General features: G+C 41.6%; 1 protein-coding gene across 3 annotated transcripts in view; it reads right to left on the bottom strand.

Moving 5' to 3' along the window:
* LOC148003553 (uncharacterized) overlaps window positions 1-8,026 on the bottom strand; it is a 31,349-nt gene extending 23,323 nt beyond the window's left edge. For all 3 annotated transcript variants that reach the window (XR_015629368.1, XM_087568810.1, XM_087568811.1), the window contains exon 1: window positions 7,843-8,026. The gene's annotated coding sequence lies outside the window, so the exon portion shown is untranslated. The remainder of the gene's footprint in view (window positions 1-7,842) is intronic.
* Between the last annotated feature and the right edge of the window lie 13,285 nt (window positions 8,027-21,311).

Below are 21,311 nucleotides of genomic sequence, written 5' to 3'. Positions count from 1 at the left end.
ATCCAGCACCATTTGTTAAAAATGCTATGTTTCTACCATTGGATGTTTTAACTCCTTTGTCAAAGATCAAATGACCATAGGTGTGTGGGTTCATTTCTGTGTCTTCAATTATGTTCCGCTGATCTGCCTGTCTGTATGCAAATACCATTCATACTATTGCTCTGTAATACTGCTTGAGGTCAGAGATGGTGATTCCCCCAGAAGTTCTTTTATAGTTGAGTATAGTTTTTGCTATCCTGGGTTTTATGGTATACCAAATGACGGCAAATTGTACTTTCTACCTTTATAAAGAATTGAGTAGGAATATTGTTGGTGTTGGCATTGAATCTGTAGATTGCTTTTTGCAAAATGGCCATTTTTTACCATATTCATCCTGCCAATCTATGAGCATGGGAGATATTTCCATTTTCTGAGATCGTCTTCAATTTCTTTCTTCAGAGATTTGAAGTTCTTGTCATACAGATTTTTTACTTGCTTGGTTCAAGTAACAGCAAGTTATTTCATATTATTTGGGACTATTGTGAAGGGTGTCATTTCCCTAATTTCTTTCTCAGCCTGTTTACCCTTTGAGTAGAGGAAAGCTACTGAATTGTTTGAGTTAATTTTATACTTGGACAGTTTGCTGAAGTTGTTGATCACATTAAGTAGTTCTCTGGTTGAATTTTCGTGTTGCTTAAGTAGACTATCATATCATTTTCAAATATTAGTGTTTTGACTTCATCCCTTCTAATTTTTTCTCATTGACCTAATTTCATTGTGTGATTGCTATGGCTAGGACTTTAAGTACCATATTAAAAAGTAGGGAAAGAGTGGGCAGCCCTGTCTACTCCCTGATTTTAGTGGGATTCCTTCAATTTTCTCAGTTTAGTTTGATGTTAGCTACTGGTTTGATGTATATTGCATTTTCCTATATTTAGATTCAGGCCTTGAATTCCTGAACTTTCCAGGAATTATTAATGAATTTTGTCAAAAGATTTCTCAGCATCTAATGAAATGATCATGTGGTTTTGACTTTGTTTATATGATGAATTTCGTTGATGGACTTCCGTATATTAAACCATCCCTGCATCCTTGCCATGAGGCCTACTTGATCATGATGGATGATCGTTGGGATGTGTTCTTGGATTTAGTTTGCAAGAATTTTATTGAGCTTTTTTGATCAATATTCATAAATCAAATAGGTCTGAATTTCTCTATCTTTGTTGTATCTTTGTGTGGTTTAGGTATAAGAGTAATTGTGGCTTCATAGAAGGAATTTGGTAGTGCTCTGTCTGTTTCTATTTTGCGGAATAGTTTGGACAGTATTGGTATGAAGTCATCCATGAAGGTCTGATAGAATTCTGCACTAAATCCATCTGGTCCTGGGCTGTTTTTGGATGGGAGATGTTTAATAGCAGTTTCTATGTCTTTATGAGTTACGGGTTTGTTTCGAAGGTATATTTATTCCTGATTTAACTGTGGTACCTGGTATCTGTATAGAAAATTGTCCATTTCCTCTACATTTTCCAGTTTTGTTGAATATACGTTTTTGTAGTAGGATTTGATGATCTTTTTAATTTCTTCAGATTTTGCTGTTATGTCTCCCTTTTATTTCTGATTTTATTAATTTGGATACACTCTCTATGCCCTCTGGTTAGTATGGCTAAGCGTTTATTTATCTTGTTGATTTTCTCAAAGAACCAGCTCCTGGGTTTGCTGATTCTTTTGATACTCGGTTATGTTTCTTCTTGTTTGATTTCAGCCCTGAGTTTGATTATTTCCTGCTTCCTACTCCTCTAGGGTTTATTTAATTTTTTTCTAGAGCTTTTAGGTGTGCTGTGAAGCTGCTGAAATATGCTCTCTCTTGTTTCTTTTTGCAGGCACTCAGAGCTATGATTTTTCCTCTTAGCGCTGCTTTTATTGTGTCCCATAAGTTTCAGTATGTTGTGTCTTCATTTTCATTTACTTCTAAGAAATCTTTAATTTTTTTCTTATGTCTCCAATGACCAAGTTGTCATTGACTTCAACTTCCATGTATATGTGTGCTTTCTGTCCTATTTGTTGTTATTGATCAGTAGCCTTAGTCCGTGGTTTTTTGATAGGATACATGGGATTATTTCTATCTTCCTGTATCTGTTGAGGCCTGTTTTGTGACCGATTATATGGTCAATTTTGGAAAAGGTACTGTGGGATGCTGAGAAGAAGGTATATCCTTTGGTTTTAGGGTGTAGTGTTCTATAAATATATGTTAAATACATTTGGTTCATAACTTCTGTTAGTCTTTCTATGTCTCTGTTTAATTTCTGTTTCCCTGATCTGTCCATTGATGAAAGTAGGGTGTTTAAATCTCCTACTATTATTGTTTGTGGTGCAAAGTATGATTTTTTTGAGCTTTAGAAAGGTTTCTCATTGTTTAGGGACACAACTGCTATATACTTGACAAATATAGCAATCACGCAGAACATCTGTATAAAGCCTGTGACCGTTGGCCATATGAGGATGAGTGTCTTTCAAATATCATCATGATTTTTGGTAAGATCTTCCCTGTAATTGGTGGCATGGCTTCCCACAAATATGGTCCAGTTGTCTAAAATCTACTCCTTGGTAAGAATCTTTTTTTATCTGACTCATACACCAGATGCCAGAACTCACCCTGTGCATGGTCATAGTCCTGAGGGAGGATCCAGTGGCGAATCTCATCCTAGTCCAGCTTCCCATCCTTGTTCAGATCTGGGAAATCATTGAACTGCTCCCCAGACAAAACCAAGTCTGTCTCAGGGCAATTGTCCTCGTGAGAAAAAGATGTTCACAATGTATTCATCCTGGTCCACAAAACCATCCCCGTTCTTGTCGATATCCTCCAGGGTTTCCAGAACTACAATCTCCTTCATATGTTCTAAATCCTCTTAGTGTAGAAAAGCAATGAACCCATCCTGAGTAGCTGTCAGGTCACCGTTAAGGCCTTAAACCTCCTCTCATCTCATGGAGGCAACTTTTTAAAGTTGTGATGATCAGAGCTATCTTGGAATTCAGCAAGGTTAACCAGGTAGTAGCCATAGTTGGCCTGATTGTATTCTTCCCAGGAGATCTTTTCGTATATGTCCCTATCCCAATCCTTCCAGAGTTTAGCCACATTATGGTTGATGTATCTTTTCTGTACCTGTTTGATCCAAACTTTCAGGTCTTCAGTAGTAACAAGGCCACCTCCATCACTGTCAATTGGATCAACAATTTTCCCCAGCCTCTCCTGCTCTCGTCCAGGCTTACTATCAAAGGTCTTGGAGTCCTCCTTGCCCAGGAAGTCCTCATGATTGTACAGGAAGCTGTCCTAGTCCTCTGGTGGCCACTCACCCAGCTCTGAATCGGGACAAACCATGTGCTCCTTGCTCATCATGCTCTTGGCCCTGAACACCAGGACCAGTGCCAGCAGCATCCCATGGGGAGTCCCAGGCTGACACCATACACCACAGTCGTGATCAAAGGGAGGCAGCAGGGAAGGAGGTGCTCAGAGCATCCTTAGCCGCTGTCCATCCCCAGAGAGGGCTTTTGTTACATTTCAAATGTTATCCCTTTTCCTGGTTTCCCATCCACTAAACCCCTTATAACACGCCTCCCCCTTCTACTGTGAGGGTGTTACCACCCACCCAAACTCCCAGGCCGACCTGCCTCCCTGTTCTGGTTTCCTCTATACTGGGGCATCAAGCCTTGACAAGACCAAGGGCTTCTCCTCCCATTTGTGCCCAAGAAGGCCATTCTCTTCTACATATGCAGCTGTAGCCATGGGTCTGTCCATGTGTACTCTTTGGATGGTGGTTTAGGCCCTGGGAGCTCTGGGTGTTTCTTACTGTTGTTCTTATGTGGCTGTAAACCCCTTCAGCTCCCTCAATCCTTTCTCTTAACTCTCCATTTGGGACCCTGTTTTCAGCTAAATGGTTGACTGCAAGCATCTGCCTCTGTATTTGTCATGCTCTTTACCCCACTCTTTTGAGCAGATCACCACAGAGCAACAAAGATGTATTGTCTTGGCGTGATGATGTATAGACAAATAGTTGATTTCTTAATTCCTAATGATGGTTCTATAAGAATTCCTAAATTAGATTAGTAATTTTAAGCTTTTATAATAGGACTGCTATTATGTTTTCTCTGGTGATCAAAATTGCATTGAGATCTCTTCTATTCTTAAAGTGTCATGAGTGAATTGCTTCTCCAATACCAAGGAGGCATCTACAAATTAGAGCCCATCCTAAGAGGGTATAAACCAATTAACCAAAGTTCATAAAAGGAGAACAAATCATTTACTATAGGTGCATGGACTGAACATAAATAACTGACTGGATTTGCCTATAGGTAATTTCACTTATTTTTTTCTCATAAAAATTACAGCTTTTAACTCTCCATGAATGTGCAGAGCTGGTGACAGATGGTGACTGTTTATCCTGAGGATTACTCTTCATGGATATGCATGTAAACATTCTCTGTCGTAAACTGATTATCCAACTTATGATTTGAATTCCTGTGCAAACTTGTGGTGAACATTTCACCATGTGATGCTGTGTTCAGAAAGATATACAAATACTGAGTACAAAGAGAGAGAGAAGCTTTTTAGACAGAACTGAACTGAAGAGAACAGAACTCAAGAAGAACTTAGAAGTAAAGGCACAGTGTTGAGAGGAAGGCCTTGAGAGTAAGGAAATTATTGTGTCATAAGAGCAAGAGGAAAGGAGATAAGAAGAAGAGAGCAAGGAGAACCTCTTTAGTCAAACTTTATGGAGGGAAACTTTTGTCTTTTAGGAAAACTGAAGAACTTAGAAATAAAGGTTAAAATCACTGCTCTTCAGCCTTCAGTCAGGCTCACTGGCTAGCCTGTGCTCTTCAGTCAGGTTCACTGGCTAGCCTCTGCTCTTCAGTCAGGCTCACTGGCTAGCCTGTGCTCTTCAGTCAGACTCACTGGCTAGCCTCTGCTCTTCATTCAGGCTCACTGCCTAGCCTCTGCTCTTCAGTCAGGCTCACTGGCTAGCCTCTGCTCTTCAGCCTGGCTCACTGGCTAGCCTCTGCTCTTCAGTCAGGCTCACTGGTTAGCCTCTGCTCTTCATTCAGGCTCACTGGCTAGCCTCTGCTCTTCATTCAGGCTCACTGGCTAGCCTCTGCTCTTCAGTCAGGCTCACTGGCTAGCCTCTGCTCTTCAGCCTGGCTCACTGGCTAGCCTCTGCTCTTCAGACTGGCTCACTGGCTAGCCTCTGCTCTTCAGTCAGGCTCACTGGCTAGCCTCTGCTCCTCAGTCAGGCTCACTGGCTAGACTCTCCTCTTCAGCTGGGCTCACTGGCCGATGGAGCCCTAGCACATTGCTTAACCATCTGCTCATGACTGCGTGACTACGCTGACCACCTGACCGCCCTGACTTCTTAAAGTCATTCTCTAGAAAGAGCACAAGAAACCAAAGAGAAACACCGCAACAAACTTTTCCCATGGGCTTTGCTTAACCTTAAGTGCTTTCATTATTTCTTTAAAAGAGTGAAATATAATTTAGGCTATTTATATGTCCAAGAGAGCTGTGCAGTAGTCATTGCTTTAGGGAATTTGGTGCTAAATCAAAAGATTCCTTTATTCTATTACGATGTTATCTGTATGCTGTACGATGTATGTTTAGAAAACACAAAACTAAATTCCTAAATCTAGATGTTTTAAGACATCAGCTCATGGAGAAACATATCTGCTTACCTATCTAGACTGGGTTTTTTTGCTATACTGCAGGTAAAATCAATTTTCCACACTACTTCCATGATTTTCAAGAATGATTAAGAGTAAAATATGTTGAACATAATGGCCAGAAAGGGAGTTCTGTCAAGTTGTCTTATGTGGGACAAGATACCAAACTATAACTGGTCAACCTAAAATCACCTGTTCCCAAAACTAACAGAACTTACAGAAAATACATACTTTCTTATCATTCCTCCTCCCCAATGGTCAGTGATTTATTGAGCACCTAATACGATCCTAGCACTGTGCATCTAAGGGTGTAATGGTGAATAAAAAGCTTAATAAAAAGCCTCATTAAGTAATAAAGAAAAATGAAACATAACTTTGAAACTCAGAATTCAATATAAGAAAACCACCATTTCTTTAACTGGTGATTTCTGAAAACTTCATCATTTTTTCCATGGGCTTCTACAGTAATGATACTCAGTCTTGATTTTGTAAGTCACAAAAAGCAAGTCACACTTCTTTCTTGGCTCCCACAACTGTCAAAGAGAACAACACTGTCACTGTCCATTTCGCTTCCCTATCAATCCTGCTATGGATGGTAATGAATTCCAGTCTTTTCAATGTGAAAACAGGCCACCACTTGAGGGGAAAGGTTATTAAAATTACCCAAAACCGTATATTCTCTAAAATTTTCACATAGCATTTTACTGATATCACAATGTAAATTCACCACAAATATTTATCCAATGAAAATATTGAATAGCTCTGCAAATAGGAGCGATAATCATATATACTTGAAAACAACTATCATGGAAACAAATGACGTAATAGGAGAAAAGTTACATCACTAAAAAGTACAGAAGCAGCAAAAAAGACACTACATTTCTTGGTTTGAAAGTTAGGTGATACACTTGATCTCTAAAGACAGGCAATGTACTTGATTTTTAAGCCCTTCAACTGTGCCCTGTCCACACAGAAACTACAGTAGATGACAATCTTTTGTAAGATTTATTTATTTATATGTGAGACCATGCAGCTGTCTTCAGACACAACAGAAGAGGGCATCAGTACTCCTTACAGATGGTTGTGAGCCATCATGTGGTCGCGGGCATTTGAACTCAGGACCTCTGGAAGAACACTTGGTGCTCTTACCCACTGAGCCATCTCTCCAGCCCTCACAACAGCCTCTCTTACACAGCATCACAGTGGTCTATTTCACTAGATGGCTCCAGGGTGATAACAGAGAAACTTTCACAGTTCCTGAGCACTTCTGAGTTCAAACACCACCAGTGCCCAATCTGTGCTGTTGGCACATTCTGACCTTCTCCTAAGGGTTGTCAGCCACAAAAGGGACGGGTTAGCACCAGACAGCATTCATTGCCCAATCCTAAAAACCCCCTCGATTCTGAAAAAGCCACATTCCATGCTTGCTCCAAATTTGAGGAAGCCAAATGGTTGATCTGGCTCAAGGCTCCTCTTTTCTTAGCTCATCAACTTTCTTTTTCCACTTCTTGTCACAAGAAGTATGTTTTTATGCTGCAACTACACTGCAGTGTTTGAAGGAAACCACCATAAACTCTGGGTGTCACCTCTTGAAATTTAAAATTCACAAAACAATTCATGGCTTTCTAATCAGCACCATGGAAAATAAACAAAAACAAGAAAACCATTCCAAAGGAACTTGCTGATCTGGAGGCCTGCTCATAGCAGGCAGGAAAGAATTAAATTATGCAGAACTGTAATCTGCATAAATTGCCTGAGGTTTTAAGAAAATATATTCCCAAGATCCCCATCCTTTAACATACAATGAAAACATTACAGGGAGTGTGCCACCAGGCTAAGCTGCCTCTGAAAAGCCTGTCCTGCCCTGGCAGGTACAGGTCATTTAATTCTAAGTCAATCTAGAGAGAGGTGACAGCCCCAAGTTGCTCTGGGGATGTCAGAGCACAGCTCTCATGCACACTCCGATCACCTCTCCATTCTTTCCCAATGCCATAGGCTTTCCAATCCCTGCTTCAGCTCTCCATACATCTCTGAACCCTCCCTTCCCCTACCCAATGGGCTCCCTTTGCATTGCCTCCTTCTGCCACTGCTTTCCCAGGGCTGGGGTGGGGGGCGGCCCAGAAGGAGCCTTAGGAGGGACGCGGGTCTCCTATGTACCTTGATGATGCTGCTCTTAAGGTGCAGACCGCCCTGCTTGAGGCTTGCTGTCCCTGGGGAGCAGACCGGAGGTCGGGCTAGGGGTCCGCCCAGGCGCCAGGCCTCCAGGTCCCCTGGCAGGACTAGCCTTGGCTTCTTCCCTGGACACTGCAAGGGTGGAGTCGCCGTTGGAAACCCCGCCGCTGTCTTAGCGCGCCCTCCCGTGGCCGAGGTGACCCCCAACGCCGTTACCGCCCCCTTCTCTGTCAGCTTCTTCTGATTTTTCTTTTCATTTTTTTCTTTTCTCTTTTTGTTCGCGACGTGGCGCCTGAGAAGAGCTCGCCTCCAGGAAGGAGGACATCGTGCAGGCAGAATCACGTCTGGGCCCTGCCGGGGTCGGAGAGGGAGAGAGAGGAGTCAGCTTGGGCTTCGGCGCCCCCGCTGCCGGCACCCGCGGAAGGAAAACTCGCCCAGGCACACGCACTGCTGCCGGCGCCAAATATGAAGCGCGCTCCCCGTCCCCTCAGGCCCCGCGCTCACCCACGAGCTCCGTGTGCCCTGAGGCCCGGCTCGGGCGCGGTCGAGCTGCGGGGTGGGAAGGACACGTGTGCCCACTCCGTGGCGCAGACAACACCGGGAGGCAGGACAAGGGGAGGCGCGTGGTGTGGAGCTCCGGGCTCCGCTCAGGCCGGTCAGTCCCCTCTCAGGGCCCGCGGAGGCCGGGGCGGCTTCTTCGGGCCTCCAGGCCCACCATGACCAACCTGAGGCCATCACAGCCGGAGCTTCCTGGTGCCCCAGGCTGGAGGCTTGGACATGGCGATTGTGGTTGCCACTCTCCTAGGCCGGCTCAGCAGGGCACAAGCCACCACCTGCTGTCCTCGCCTGAAGGCATCTTGATGGGGCTGAGAGCCCACATCCAGCAGGCGAGCCTCAGGGCACAGGGCCATGGTCTTGGGTCTGCACCTTGTTGCCAGCCCCTCACACATATGGTGGCATCACACATATGGCTCCTTCTACCAACCGCCACTAATCACCATTTGGTCATTCCATCACAGTGTTCTCAAGAAGAAAGATTGCAAACAAACACGAAAAGAATGAAATTTAAAATCTTTTTTATCAGGTTGGAGAGATGGCTTGGTGGTTAAGAGCGCTGCTTCTCCATTGCTCCCAAGTTCAATTCCCAGCAACCACATGGTGATCCACAACTATCTGTAGTGGGATCCAATGCCCTCTTCTGTCTGAAGCTCTCTTCTGACATGCAGGCACACTCGCAAACAGAGTGCTCATGTACATAAATAAATAAATCTTTAAAAATAAAGCCTTCTAATCAGTTAATGTATCTACATCTAGAAGCTAGAAAAGGGTCACAGCAATATTAAAAATAACTCAGAAATAGTAAAGGGATGTACGAGAGTCACAAAATTCACTGGGCAAGATGGTTTATACCTGCAATCCCAACACTCACAATGCTGAGGTAGGTGGATTGCCTTGAGTTCAAGGCTAGACTAAAGTGTGAGTCCTTGTACTAGAAAACAGAACACTTGAGGAGGGGATGGAGAGAGAGACAGAGAGACAGAAGAGACAGAGAGACAGAGAGGGAGACAGAGACAGAGACAGAGAGAGAGAGAGAGAGAGAGAGAGAGAGAGAGAGCTTGATGTCATTTCCTGCACTGATGACAAGCTACTGAAGAATGTGAATGTCTCCTATCAAGCACAGAGAGTGCTAATGACAGAATGGGTTTCTTATTAAGATATCATAAACTATAGATGAAAAGTAAAGGAATGTATAATAAATAAAAGAGAAATCAGACATCGGAAACCTAAATTTAGAAGACTGTATATGTTTAAGTCACCTGGAGGGAATGGACGATGTGGGGGAGAGAATAATCAGAATAAATTATATATGTGTATGAAAATGGAAACTAAGAGCAACCAATGAAAAGAGAAAAGCAGGTTTATTTTACGATGAAATTGAGTTCCCATATGACACTATGTAACATTTTGTAAATTGATTATATGAATTATCAGCAATAAAAATCAATTGTTATTAAAGATGTGGTTGTGTTCATATTAATTAGAAATGTTTTAAATTCTTTTTTTTATTTGCTTATTTATTGATTGATTTTTTTTTAAGATAGGGTTTTCCTATATAGACCAGGTCGACCTCAAAAAACAGATCCACCTGCTTATGCCTTCAAAGTGTTAGGATCAAAAGTGTATATTCACACATGAAAGTTACATTCTTAAAGTGATAAAAAAGAAAGTACAGTTATCAACATGGTAAAATTATTGAACAGTGATCAAGTGAATGGAAATATCAGAAACACATTTAAGGCATTAGGTCACTGTTGTTAAAAGGATCTTAAGCAGCATATATAATTCAAATCATCCAGGAGACACATTTCGAAAAAAAACAAGAAACTGGGTAAAGATGATTTAAATTTTTTAATCTATTAAAAATTTTAAAGTGCATTCGATATGAAAGTGTAAGTGATATACTTCACATTTTTGCTTACATACCATCTTCAATTTTATGTGCATTCTGCAAATATTGTCCATGTTTATTCAGGCTCTTAATATTTCCCCATGACTGATAACATTCACAGAAATCATATTGAGCAAACTGTATATGTTGACGTATAATAGAATTGTATTCTACACAGTATAGCATAGAAATATGTATATATAACTTCCCATATGTGTGTATATACATATGTAAATGGCTCAAGAAAATGAGTATCACTTTATCATTGTAGTATTATTTTCATCAAAATCCTCAGAACATTTAAATGGCATCAAATACTGACCAGATTGGCAAAAAACAAAAAAAACAAAAAACAAAAAAAAAAACTCCAAAAAATAAAACTCTTATAAAGAATCTAACGATACTAGCAAAAGATGCAAAAATATTAAAGTCTCAATGAAAAAAAAAAGCCCAGATGAAATACTGTATATTTTCTCAACTCTAGGATAATGTATTTTTGTACAACTATCAATAAAAGGCCTGAATTTTGAAGAATTCAAAAGTAGTGCAGTATAATTATGCAGTGGACAATACTGTTGCATACCATTTTACATAACTGCATACACTCTCGTTCTTTTGTTCCGTGGTCTAGCAACGAACTCCGGTAGATTTATGGGGAACTCAGGTAGATTTATGGGGAACCATTGCACTGTAGACTTAAACTGGATTAATTTGGGGATGAGTAAGTCGTATTTTGTTAAAGTTGCTTTAAAAATAAACCGTTGGATATTAGTATGGCAAGTAATTCTCCCTGAAGGAAAAACCAGACACCAAGAACCTAGACCACTTCTGTCCAGGAGAAATTTCTAGATGATAGAAATATTCTATATCTGCTGTGTTTCTGGCTATGGATTCTGGCTGGCTGTTTGCCTCCTGGTTTGCCTGCTGTGACTAAAGAGGCAGATTTTAGTTCTAAGTTTAGTTCATCTCAAATAGCCATGTGTGACCAGTGGGTGCCATTTGGACAGTGTAGCCACAGAAAACTGAAGCAGTGTAACCAAAGACTCACCTAGGAGTCAGTTGACCTCCTAGAAGGTGACTTGGGAAAACGTTGGCATTGATAGCCTCTTGGGGAGCTCACCTTCACCAAAAACAAACTGTGAATCCTTGCTCTTCTGAAATAGTCATAATGCAACTGGTCTCACACCCACCCCAACCCTCACCAAAGACACTTGAGAGGGAGCTGAACCCACTGTGTGCTTTAGATTTCAGTTTAGAAAGCACTTCCTTCAAAGTGGAGCAGACTGAGATTGCCAAGTCCTTTGACTGGCTCCAGGGACTTGGGCCTGACCAGGGGTGAGGAGGAAATGAAGAATGACATTGGACACACTTACATGGGGAAGGCTGGGTCCATGAGCTGGAGAAAATGCAGCATCCCAGAAGCTCAGCATGTTTATTATATAGAGCTGGCCAGGAAGCAGGGCTGTTGCTCCAGGCAGCAAGGAGGTGGGCATTACATGCAGATAAACAAGGAGGGGAGGACTATGCATATGTAACTGACAAGGGGCAGATTTAGCTAATCTCAGTAGGAGCAGTCTCTGCAGCTGGCAGTCTTCAGGCTGTAAATATCTAGATGGGACCAGGGGGAAAGGTAGAGTAGACTTTACCTGCACACACTATCAACACCATCCTGAGAAGGCTTTGTCATGTCTCTGAGCCTCAAGGGGTATGGGGGTCTTTGCCTTTTCCCCATGGATAAATAGCTTTGGGTCCATGGCACGGTCATATCATTTTTACAACACACATCCTCTTAGGGCTGCAGTTCCTCAGGACTTCCTCTGCTCCCACAGTGAGATCTCAAAAGAAAAACAGAAACCAAACAAAGAAAAAATGTCCTCAGTGAACTGGTTAATTCCCTAAACTATACAGACCCAGTGTCCTAAGTCTAGGACTTCCTCAAAAGCTACAGAAAATCCTGTGGACCTAAAATAAGCAAGAAAAAAAAAAGAAAAAAGGAAGAAAAAAAAAAAAACAAAGACCCTTGTCCCCTCCACAAAAAATGAATGGGAGAAAAAATTATTAAAGGTTTTCATAGAAAATTGTTTAAGAAAAACACACGGGAATTGTACTTAATAGAATTAGTGTGCTGAGATGTGAGGCCCACTCACAGCATGCAGCATTTGGAAGTCTCAGACAACTTAACAGAAGAGCACTCCTAATTATTCTTTGTGACCCCTCTCCACATACTACTCACAGCTTAATACTAACCTTCATAATTGAGTTGGGTATACTATTCACCATAGCAGATAATTGAAGCATTTGTGCACACACACACACACACACACACACACACACACACAAACATGCACACAAAACACACACACTCACACACACACACTCACACACATACACACAGACACACACACATGCACACAAAACACACACACACATTCACACACATACACACAGTCATACACACATGCACACAAAACACACACTCACACACACACTCACACATACACACACTCACACATACACACACACAAAACACACACAAAACACAAACAAAACACACACACTCAGGATCACACACAAGAGAAATGCATATTCTATGAAGTTTCTTGGCATATTTTTATTTGTAAGCCTCAATGCTGGAGTATTCTTGGTTTTGCAAAAAGTGGGGGGAAAAGTGTGGCTTAATTTTCCCCCTTTTGAAATGACAGGTATCTGTGTGTTAAACATACTCTGATGGCTGTCCAGGCTGCCTCGGCCTATTTGACACCATCCAGGTCACCTTGGTCAGGACACTGGTTGCTCTTCTTATTGGCAACTGGTTTGCATCACAAGAGTTTTTCACATCCTTACCAATATTAGAAGTTTGGTGACACAAGCAGCTTGACAAACAGTAAAATTATTGTGGTTTTGCCTTTCTGGAGGACATTAAAATTTACATGTTTTGCATATGGCTTTTTTTCTTAGCATTTAGTCCTGCTTTAGCACTGTTCAAATGTGGCCATGCAGCCAGCATCCCTTTGCTCCAGGCTCTCAGCACCCCATTCCTGTCACTGATCTGATGCATACTTGGTCCCAGAGATGGACAGCAGAGGGACTTGACACACAGCATCCATTCTGCTCCACTTCTTTGCTTTTTGTACATTCTTTACAATGGCTATTTCTTGATTTATTATTACTATGAACCTGACTTTTCTTGATATTTTGAGATAGGATCTTATTACACAGCCCAGGCTGGCCTTGATTTCCCAATTCTCTGGCCTTAGTCTTCCACCATTCCCTGATTCTCAATTTGTTATTAGAGGTAGTTGTATGGGCCCATTTCCAAATCAAATGTTCTTCTGGCTTTATGACTTTGCCCTTTCCACAGACTTTTATTAATTATGCAAAGTAGATGGTGTTTAATGTTTAAATACTAGATATATTAACTCGTCAGTCCCCAAGACAACTCTGTGAATTAACACTCGTTATCATCCTCACTGTGCAGATAAGGGAATTGAGTCACACAAAGGTAAAATAACTTCTCCAGGTTGAACATCTAACGGGTGTGAGAGCCAAGCTTTGAGTCCAACTACAAAGTAGATCGGCCTATAATGTGTCTGCTGCTGCTGTATATTCAAATGGTAAATTCTGTACCCTAAGGTCTGGTTGCTCCAAGACAAGGAGATACTCATGTATACCAGATTTTCTTTCTTTCTTTCTTTCTTTCTTTCTTTCTTTCTTTCTTTCTTTCTTTCTTTCTTTCTTTTTTTCTTTCTTTTTTTTTTGCCTCCTAAGTTATCCCTGATTGGTTAATAAAATCCCTACAACATGGGCTGGGCAGAAGAGAGGGGACAGAGCAAAGTTTCCCTGGGCCTGGGGGCTCAGGCAGGGTCCACAAGGAGAGGGAAAGGACATGGAGGAGAAGGAAGGAGACAGCACCCCATAGGGTAGGTGGATCGTGAGTGTATTACCATGAGGGGCAGCCTGTCAGAACAGGAGTGGCCCAGGCAGAGCATGGCAAGCAATACCTCGGGGTTATGGACAGGGAAGCAGAAAATATAGCACAGAGGGTTGTGTCTGCCCAGCTCTAGTACTTTAAGGCTTATTCTAAATCTAAAAGTTTTGTGTCTTTTATTTGGGAACTAAATGATCTACGGTGGGGGAGAAACCCCCTAATAATATTTACTGTAGCAATGGCCACTCAATTATTGTGGTATTTTAAATATAACACAGATTGAATTTCACAATTCAGATGCAAGGCTTTTTATGTTTCCAATGTGACTGTACACCTGAGGTCATGTCTAGGTATAGAGACAGAACATGGCAGAAATGCCTAGAACATTTTAAGGTCACCACACCAACCAAATGAAAGCCACAGGCTATACAGACTATGATGGATGAGGAGAAGGCTTAGTGCTCTCTGGGAGTCCCCTTCCCTAGACTTGGGATAAGCCTACCAGTAAGCCAAGACATATTCCTCTTTCATTTCTCAAGGAGCCAGGGGTAGACCCACATACATGATTTCTTTGCCTGCAGGGTTTTTTTTTTCCAAGCGCTGCCCTGTTTGAGGACTTGGCAAAGGTAAGCACCATCAGAGGAAGACCAGCATATGAATTCTGTATAACTCTGCTCTGACAGCATGTACCTATCAAGTACTGGAAGCCTTGCTGGAAAGATTAATCAACCTCTAGGATCAAGAGGAAACAACCCGAGGGCCATATGGCTGTAAAGCAAGTCTGAAACCATAGCCCAGTATGGAAGTTCAGCCTTGGATCTTACATCAAACAGCGATAGCATCCAAAAGAAAAACGAAACTGAAATGGCAAGGTGACTGGTAATGACCTCATGGCAAGGATATCTAAGTCATGTGGAAAGATCCCAGTGCAAAGACACATGTCCACGAAGCTTTCACCAAGAATCCCTATTCTGTGTTCTACAACATTATATATATACACACACAAAGAATACTCATTTATGGTCAGCTATGGGGATTGATTCTCTGGGAACCTGACCTTGAGATTGACATAGATGTATAAAGGTGTTTGACAAGTGCTCTTGGGGACCATGGCTGTGACAAAGAGGAGAGAAGAGGATGGGGCGGAGAGCACTCTGGATCTAATGCAGTCACAAGGGTATGCAGGCAGCCCTGTGTGGGGCTCAGGAGCTGGCCTGACCCTGAAGTCTTAGCCTGCACTGGAACAAGCAAGAGGCCCGGCCTTAAAGTCTCCATTGGCTAAGGACGAGGTTCCTGGTCAGAATCCAGTTACCACATTGTAACCACATAGCCATCCCTTCTCCATTATCATTCTTCCTGAATTTCCAAGTCCTATCATGAGGATATTTGGGGCTCCACTCTGATCTTTTGCTCATAGCAAACATAAAAATCAGGTGGATGGGCAGGGAGTGGAATGGCCTAAGGTTAGGCTAAACCTCAATTTTAATGTGTCCATAAGTTCAGGAGGGAGTCCATTGGCATTGTCATCTGTGGCTTCTGTGTCCTTATCCCGGGTGAGCTGACTCTGTGATACGATGCCACCTCAACTCACATATGTCAGGGTGAAAATCATGTATGACTTTTCTGGGAAGAACTCTGCCTTTTCCTACCATCTGGAGTTATACAACATCACTATGCAAAGCTCAGAAGAGAGGGGTGGAGATTGTGGAGGCCTTAGAAGTTGAGGATCTTTTCTGATTAAGGCACACATTTTTTCCTGTATAATTTTTCCCTTGCTCTTTCACTAATGATGGTTGACTTCATTCCTGGCCTGAAGTAAACTGGATTCCAAGGTTTTGGATTAGGGAAGCCCCTATTTTTGAGATGACAGGCCCAGCAAGGGATCCCACTGCATACAGGTTCCTATTCCCAAGGAAGTTGTTGCTGCAGAATCACAGCATGGGGGCAGCAGCACAGGATGTCTCCCAGCTTTCTCTCCTGCACTTGCTGCAAGTGTAATAAGGCTGTTTGTTTGTTTGTTTGTTTGTTTTTTATTGGAAATTACTACAAAGCTGGTCAGAATTAATACATGGCTTTAATACCAGCACCCACAAGGTATTTTTGTTTTTGTTTTATTTCATTTCATTATTTCTGTAATTGTTGTTAGGATTCTTATTGTTTTCTTTGGTAATTCCCTCTAGCTATTCAATTTGCAAGTAGAATGTAAAGCCATGCTCTGCATGGTCCTCTTATTCATGTTAAGGATTTTATTCTTACCACCAATGCCACAGATGAACACAATATTTACTTTCAAATCAGGAAAACAGGCATAAAGAAGAGAGCTATGTAGTTTGGTCTCAGGTAAGCAGGCAATCAGGAGTGTTGGATGGCTTCCCAATGTTTTGGATTAGGTAAGCTTCTGTTATTGAGATGAAAGGCCTCTGCTGAAACCTTCAGTTGAGTAACAGAGAGCCTGTAAAGACTGAAAGAGTGGTTGCACCTTGAAGGTGAAGGCTGGCTCTTCAGTGCCTCTGCAGCCTGAGGCAGAGTAATTTTGGGAACACAAGAGCACTTGGCCAGAGATCATAGGGGACTGCATTTTGGTTGAGCCCTGAGACCTGGATGAGAGGAGGCCTCCACAGTCCTGATAAAGGGAAGCAGAGTCACATAGATGCGAGGGAACAATGGATCTGTGATCTGCATGTTATCCACTTCATTTATCTTTGCTGTGTACATAGTATATGTAAACGACAAGGGCATCCTACTTTATCACATCTAGTCTCTCTAGATGTTAAAGCATGTGCAAGTGTAAACACAGTAGAGTTAGTTCAGCAATACATTGTGTCCCATTTTGTTAAAGAACTTTATTTTATTTCTATTTATGTATTTTTTCTTTTTCACTTTACGTTCTGCTCACTGACTACTGATACTTAATTACTCTCTCCCACAATCCTTCCCCAATTCTCCTGGCACAGTCTTCTCTGAGTGTATGAGGGCCAACTGTCTCAGTACCTCCTGTCTTTTACCAAAGCCTTTCCTGGGGGCATTGGTGAGGATGCTGGTTTTGAATGCCTTGGACTTGGCTTTCTTCATGCTCCAGTTTGCTGGCTTTGAGAAGTTTGTGAAGAACTGTCTGTGAACTTGGTACTTCATCCAGATGGTACACAAGAGGCAGTGGTTTTGTTAACATTTTTGAGAGTATATTTCAATCAAACCTCTCCTACTAATATCCTAACAATGACAAAGGTAATGGGAGGCTACACATCTATTTCATTAGTTTTCAGTTCTTCTCAGACCAGCAGTGTAGAAGCCCACAAAGCTGGCAAAGTGAAGTGAGGTCACGCAGGGGTCCTAGGGGAGCACAGTCCTACTTTCTTAGAGTAACTCCTAGGGACTTACCATATCCATACACCCGTAGCTCCATATGCACTGGACCCCAGTGAAGTGCTCAACATTCATTGCTTTTTTACTCAGTTTGCCACAAATGTTAGAAATCTGAAAAGTTCAGCAAATTTGAAGGTGTGAATAAGTCCCAGTGACTGGAGTAAGCTCAAACAGTCTGTGACAACGAAGAAATGATTAAGTATCCAAGAGAGAAGACCCTCACCAGGATCGTAGTCCTATTCCAGTAAGAAAATTTAATAATAAGGCTTCAGGTGAAAAGATAAATTAGGAGGTCTAGGCCAAATATTTTATCCTCTGCCCTCAGGGTTGCAGCCATTCTGTCAGCCTTTCCTGGCTCTCTCACAGGATCAGAGATCTCACCTGGAAGCAGGAATATCTGGAAGGCACATAATACATATCCACAGACGACTCTTTGGGTACAAACTGACAGGCAACTTCAAGGCTTAAAGTTATTCTCTCTCTCTCTCTCTCTCTCTCTCTCTCTCTCTCTCTCTCTCTCTCTTTCTCTCTCTCTTTCAGCTTGAGGCTGCACACACTCTGCATTCTTTTGTGCACTCTGCCTTTTTTATTGCAGTTTTCTTTTCTCAAACTCCCACAATCATTCACACATCTGTTCATTACCCTTTCATTCTCACACACACTCTTCATACACACCTCACACATATCTCACACACACCACATGCACTCTCCTGTCACGCACACACACAATCTTCATACACACCTCACATTCTCTCCTCACTCATTTTCACATTCTAATCTCATGCTCTCTCCCTGGCTCTCACATTTGTTCTTACATTAACTCTGTGATTTACTCTCTCATTCACTCCCTCATGCTCCCTCTCATTTACTCTTCACATGTTCTACAGAACTACAGCCTTTCTCTTGCCCCAGTCCTTTATTAATAATCCAAAAGCGGGTAGAAAAAAGAGATTTTATAATCATTGCCAAATCAAATGCAAAGAATGACTACATCACACCAAGAACTAAAAATTACAAATGTTCTCCAAAGTTTCAGGCTTGCCCTGTACCCAGGCCTGTGGCCAATATAATAATAATAATTGTAAACTTATCATTATTTAAACTTTAACTCTTTACTTTTATACTTCAGAGTCCAAAGCTCCGAGATCAGCTAATTGCATTTTCCTGTGACACTCTAATGATAAATGACATAGGCAAAACTGCCAGGCAGTGGCCAGAAAGAATCAAGGTAACCCTTAGCACACTAATTCCACTAGCGTTCTGTTCCTTGCACACAATGACTCTCATAAGGGTTCCAGTAGTTAGACTTAGTTTACTAGTATATTATTTTATATATTCTATACTTCCTTAACCAGTCTATAATATTATGTAAAACTTACTTCCTAACTTCAATAACTTTTTCCTTTCTTAGGGTCCCAATGTCGGCTCTAATTCATTTTCTCTTATTATCTTCAAGGTGTCTTTGCAAGTAAAACCCTAATCTAGAACTACAATTCTGCAGTTATTACATTTTTTCCAAGATGAGAATACACAGTATCCACCTGGGCCACTAGGGCTGTGCTGTGCTGTGCCCCTATGCATCAATTTCCAATTGTCTAAGAATCATAACATCAAGGAACATCTAGTTTCACAGAATTCACCAGAGCAGAAGGAGAAAGAAGTAGGAAAGTCAGATATAATACAATAATTGTGCACACCAAGGCCAACTGATAGGCAGTCACCCACAAATGAAATCTATACAGCCGTTGTCCAGGGCTAAGGTTTGGAGAAATGGAAACAACCAGTTTTTACAAAAAGCTACTGCGGGCTACTGCGATGTCTCCATTGTATGTTGTCCCCAGCATTAGCCAAAACTCAGACAACAAAGGGAGGTCAAAAGGATACAGATTGGAAAGGAAGAAGTCAAAATATCACTGTTGCAGAGGATAGGGTAGTATACATGGGACACCCCAAAAGTTACAACAGAGAACTCCTAAGCCTGATAAACAACTTCAGCAAAGTGGGTGGGTATAAAATTAACTCAAACAAATCAGTAGCCTTCCTCTACACAAAAGATAAACAAGCCGAGAAAGAAATTAGGGAAATGACACCTTTCATACCAGTCCCAAATCAAATAAAAATACCTCAGTGTCACTTTTATCAAACCAGTGAAAGATCTATGTGACAAGAATTTCATGATCTGAAGAAAGAAATTGAAGAAGATCTCAGAAAATGGAAAGATCTCCCATGTTCATGGCTTGGCAGTTGGAAGATAGTAAAAATGGCCATTTTCCCAAAGTGACCTACAGTTGCAATGCAATCTCCATGAAAATTCGATTCCAATTCTTCATAGGGTTAGACAGAACAATTTGCAAATTCATTTGGAATAACAAGTAACGCAGGATAGCTAAAACTATCCTCAACAGTAAAAGGACTTCCCTGGGAATCACCATCCCTGAACTCAAGCAGTTTACAGATCATTAGTGATAAAACTGTATGGTATTGGTACAGAGACAGGAAGATAGACCAGTGGAATAGAACTGCAGACCCAGAAATGAACCAGCACACCTATGGTCCCTTGATTTTTGACAAAGGAGACAAAAGCATCCAGTGGAAAAAGGATAGCATTTTTAGCAAAGGGTGCTGGTTCAAATGGAGGTGAGCATATGGAGGAGTACAAATCATCCCCTTCTTATTGCCCTGTGTAAAGCTTAAGTCCAGGTGGATCAAGGACCTCTACATCAAACCAGATCACTCAAACTAATAGAAGCAAAAGCGGGGAAGAATCTTGAACACATGGACACTGGAAAAAATTTCCTGAACAAAACACAAATGGCTTATGCTCTAAGATCAAGAATAGACAAAAGGGACCTCATAAAGCTACAAAGCTTCTGTAAGACAAAGGACACTGCGGTTAGGACAAAACAGCAACCAAAAGACTGGGAAAAGACCTTTACTAATCCTACAACTGATAGAGGGCTAATATCCAAAATATACAAAGAACTCATGAAGTTGGACTGCAGGGAACTAGTAACCCTATTAAAAATTGCAGTTCAGAGCTAAACAAAGAATTCATAGCTGAGGAATATGGAGTGGCTGAGAAGCACCAAAAGAAATGTTCAACATCTTTAGTTATGTGGGAAATGCAAATCAAAACAACCCTGAGATTCCACCTCACAGCAGTCTGAATGGCTAAGATAAAACACTCAGGTGACAGAAGATGCTTTTGCGGATGTGAAAAAGAGGAACACTCCTCCATTGTTGGTGAGATTGCAGACTGGTACAACCATTCTGGATATCAGTCTGGAGGTTCCTTAGAAAATTAGACATTGCACTAGCTGAGGACCCAGCTATACTTCTCTTGCACATATACCCAAAAGATGCTCCAACATACAACAGGGCACATGCTCCACCATGTTCATAGCAGCCTTATTTATAATAGTCAGAAAATGAAAAGATCCCAGATGCCCTTCAACAGAGGAATGGAAACAGAAAGTGTGGTACATCTACACAATGGAGTACTACAGAGATATCAAAAACAATGACTTCATGAAATTCATAGACAAAGAGAACGAACTAAAACATATCCTCCTGAGTGAGTTAACCCAATGACAGAAATACACACATGGTATGCACTCATTGATAAGTGGATATTAGCCCAAATGCTCAAATTCTCCAAGATTCACAGACCAAATGAAAGTCAGGAAGGATGACCAAAATGCTGATTCTTCACTC

This window comes from Rattus norvegicus, chromosome 9, assembly GCF_021556685.1.
Source record: "Rattus norvegicus strain SHRSP/BbbUtx chromosome 9, alternate assembly SHRSP_T2T, whole genome shotgun sequence".
NCBI classification, from domain to species: domain Eukaryota; kingdom Metazoa; phylum Chordata; class Mammalia; order Rodentia; family Muridae; genus Rattus; species Rattus norvegicus.
Note: the sequence above shows the minus strand (reverse complement) of the source record. Positions and strands in the feature narration are given on the sequence as shown.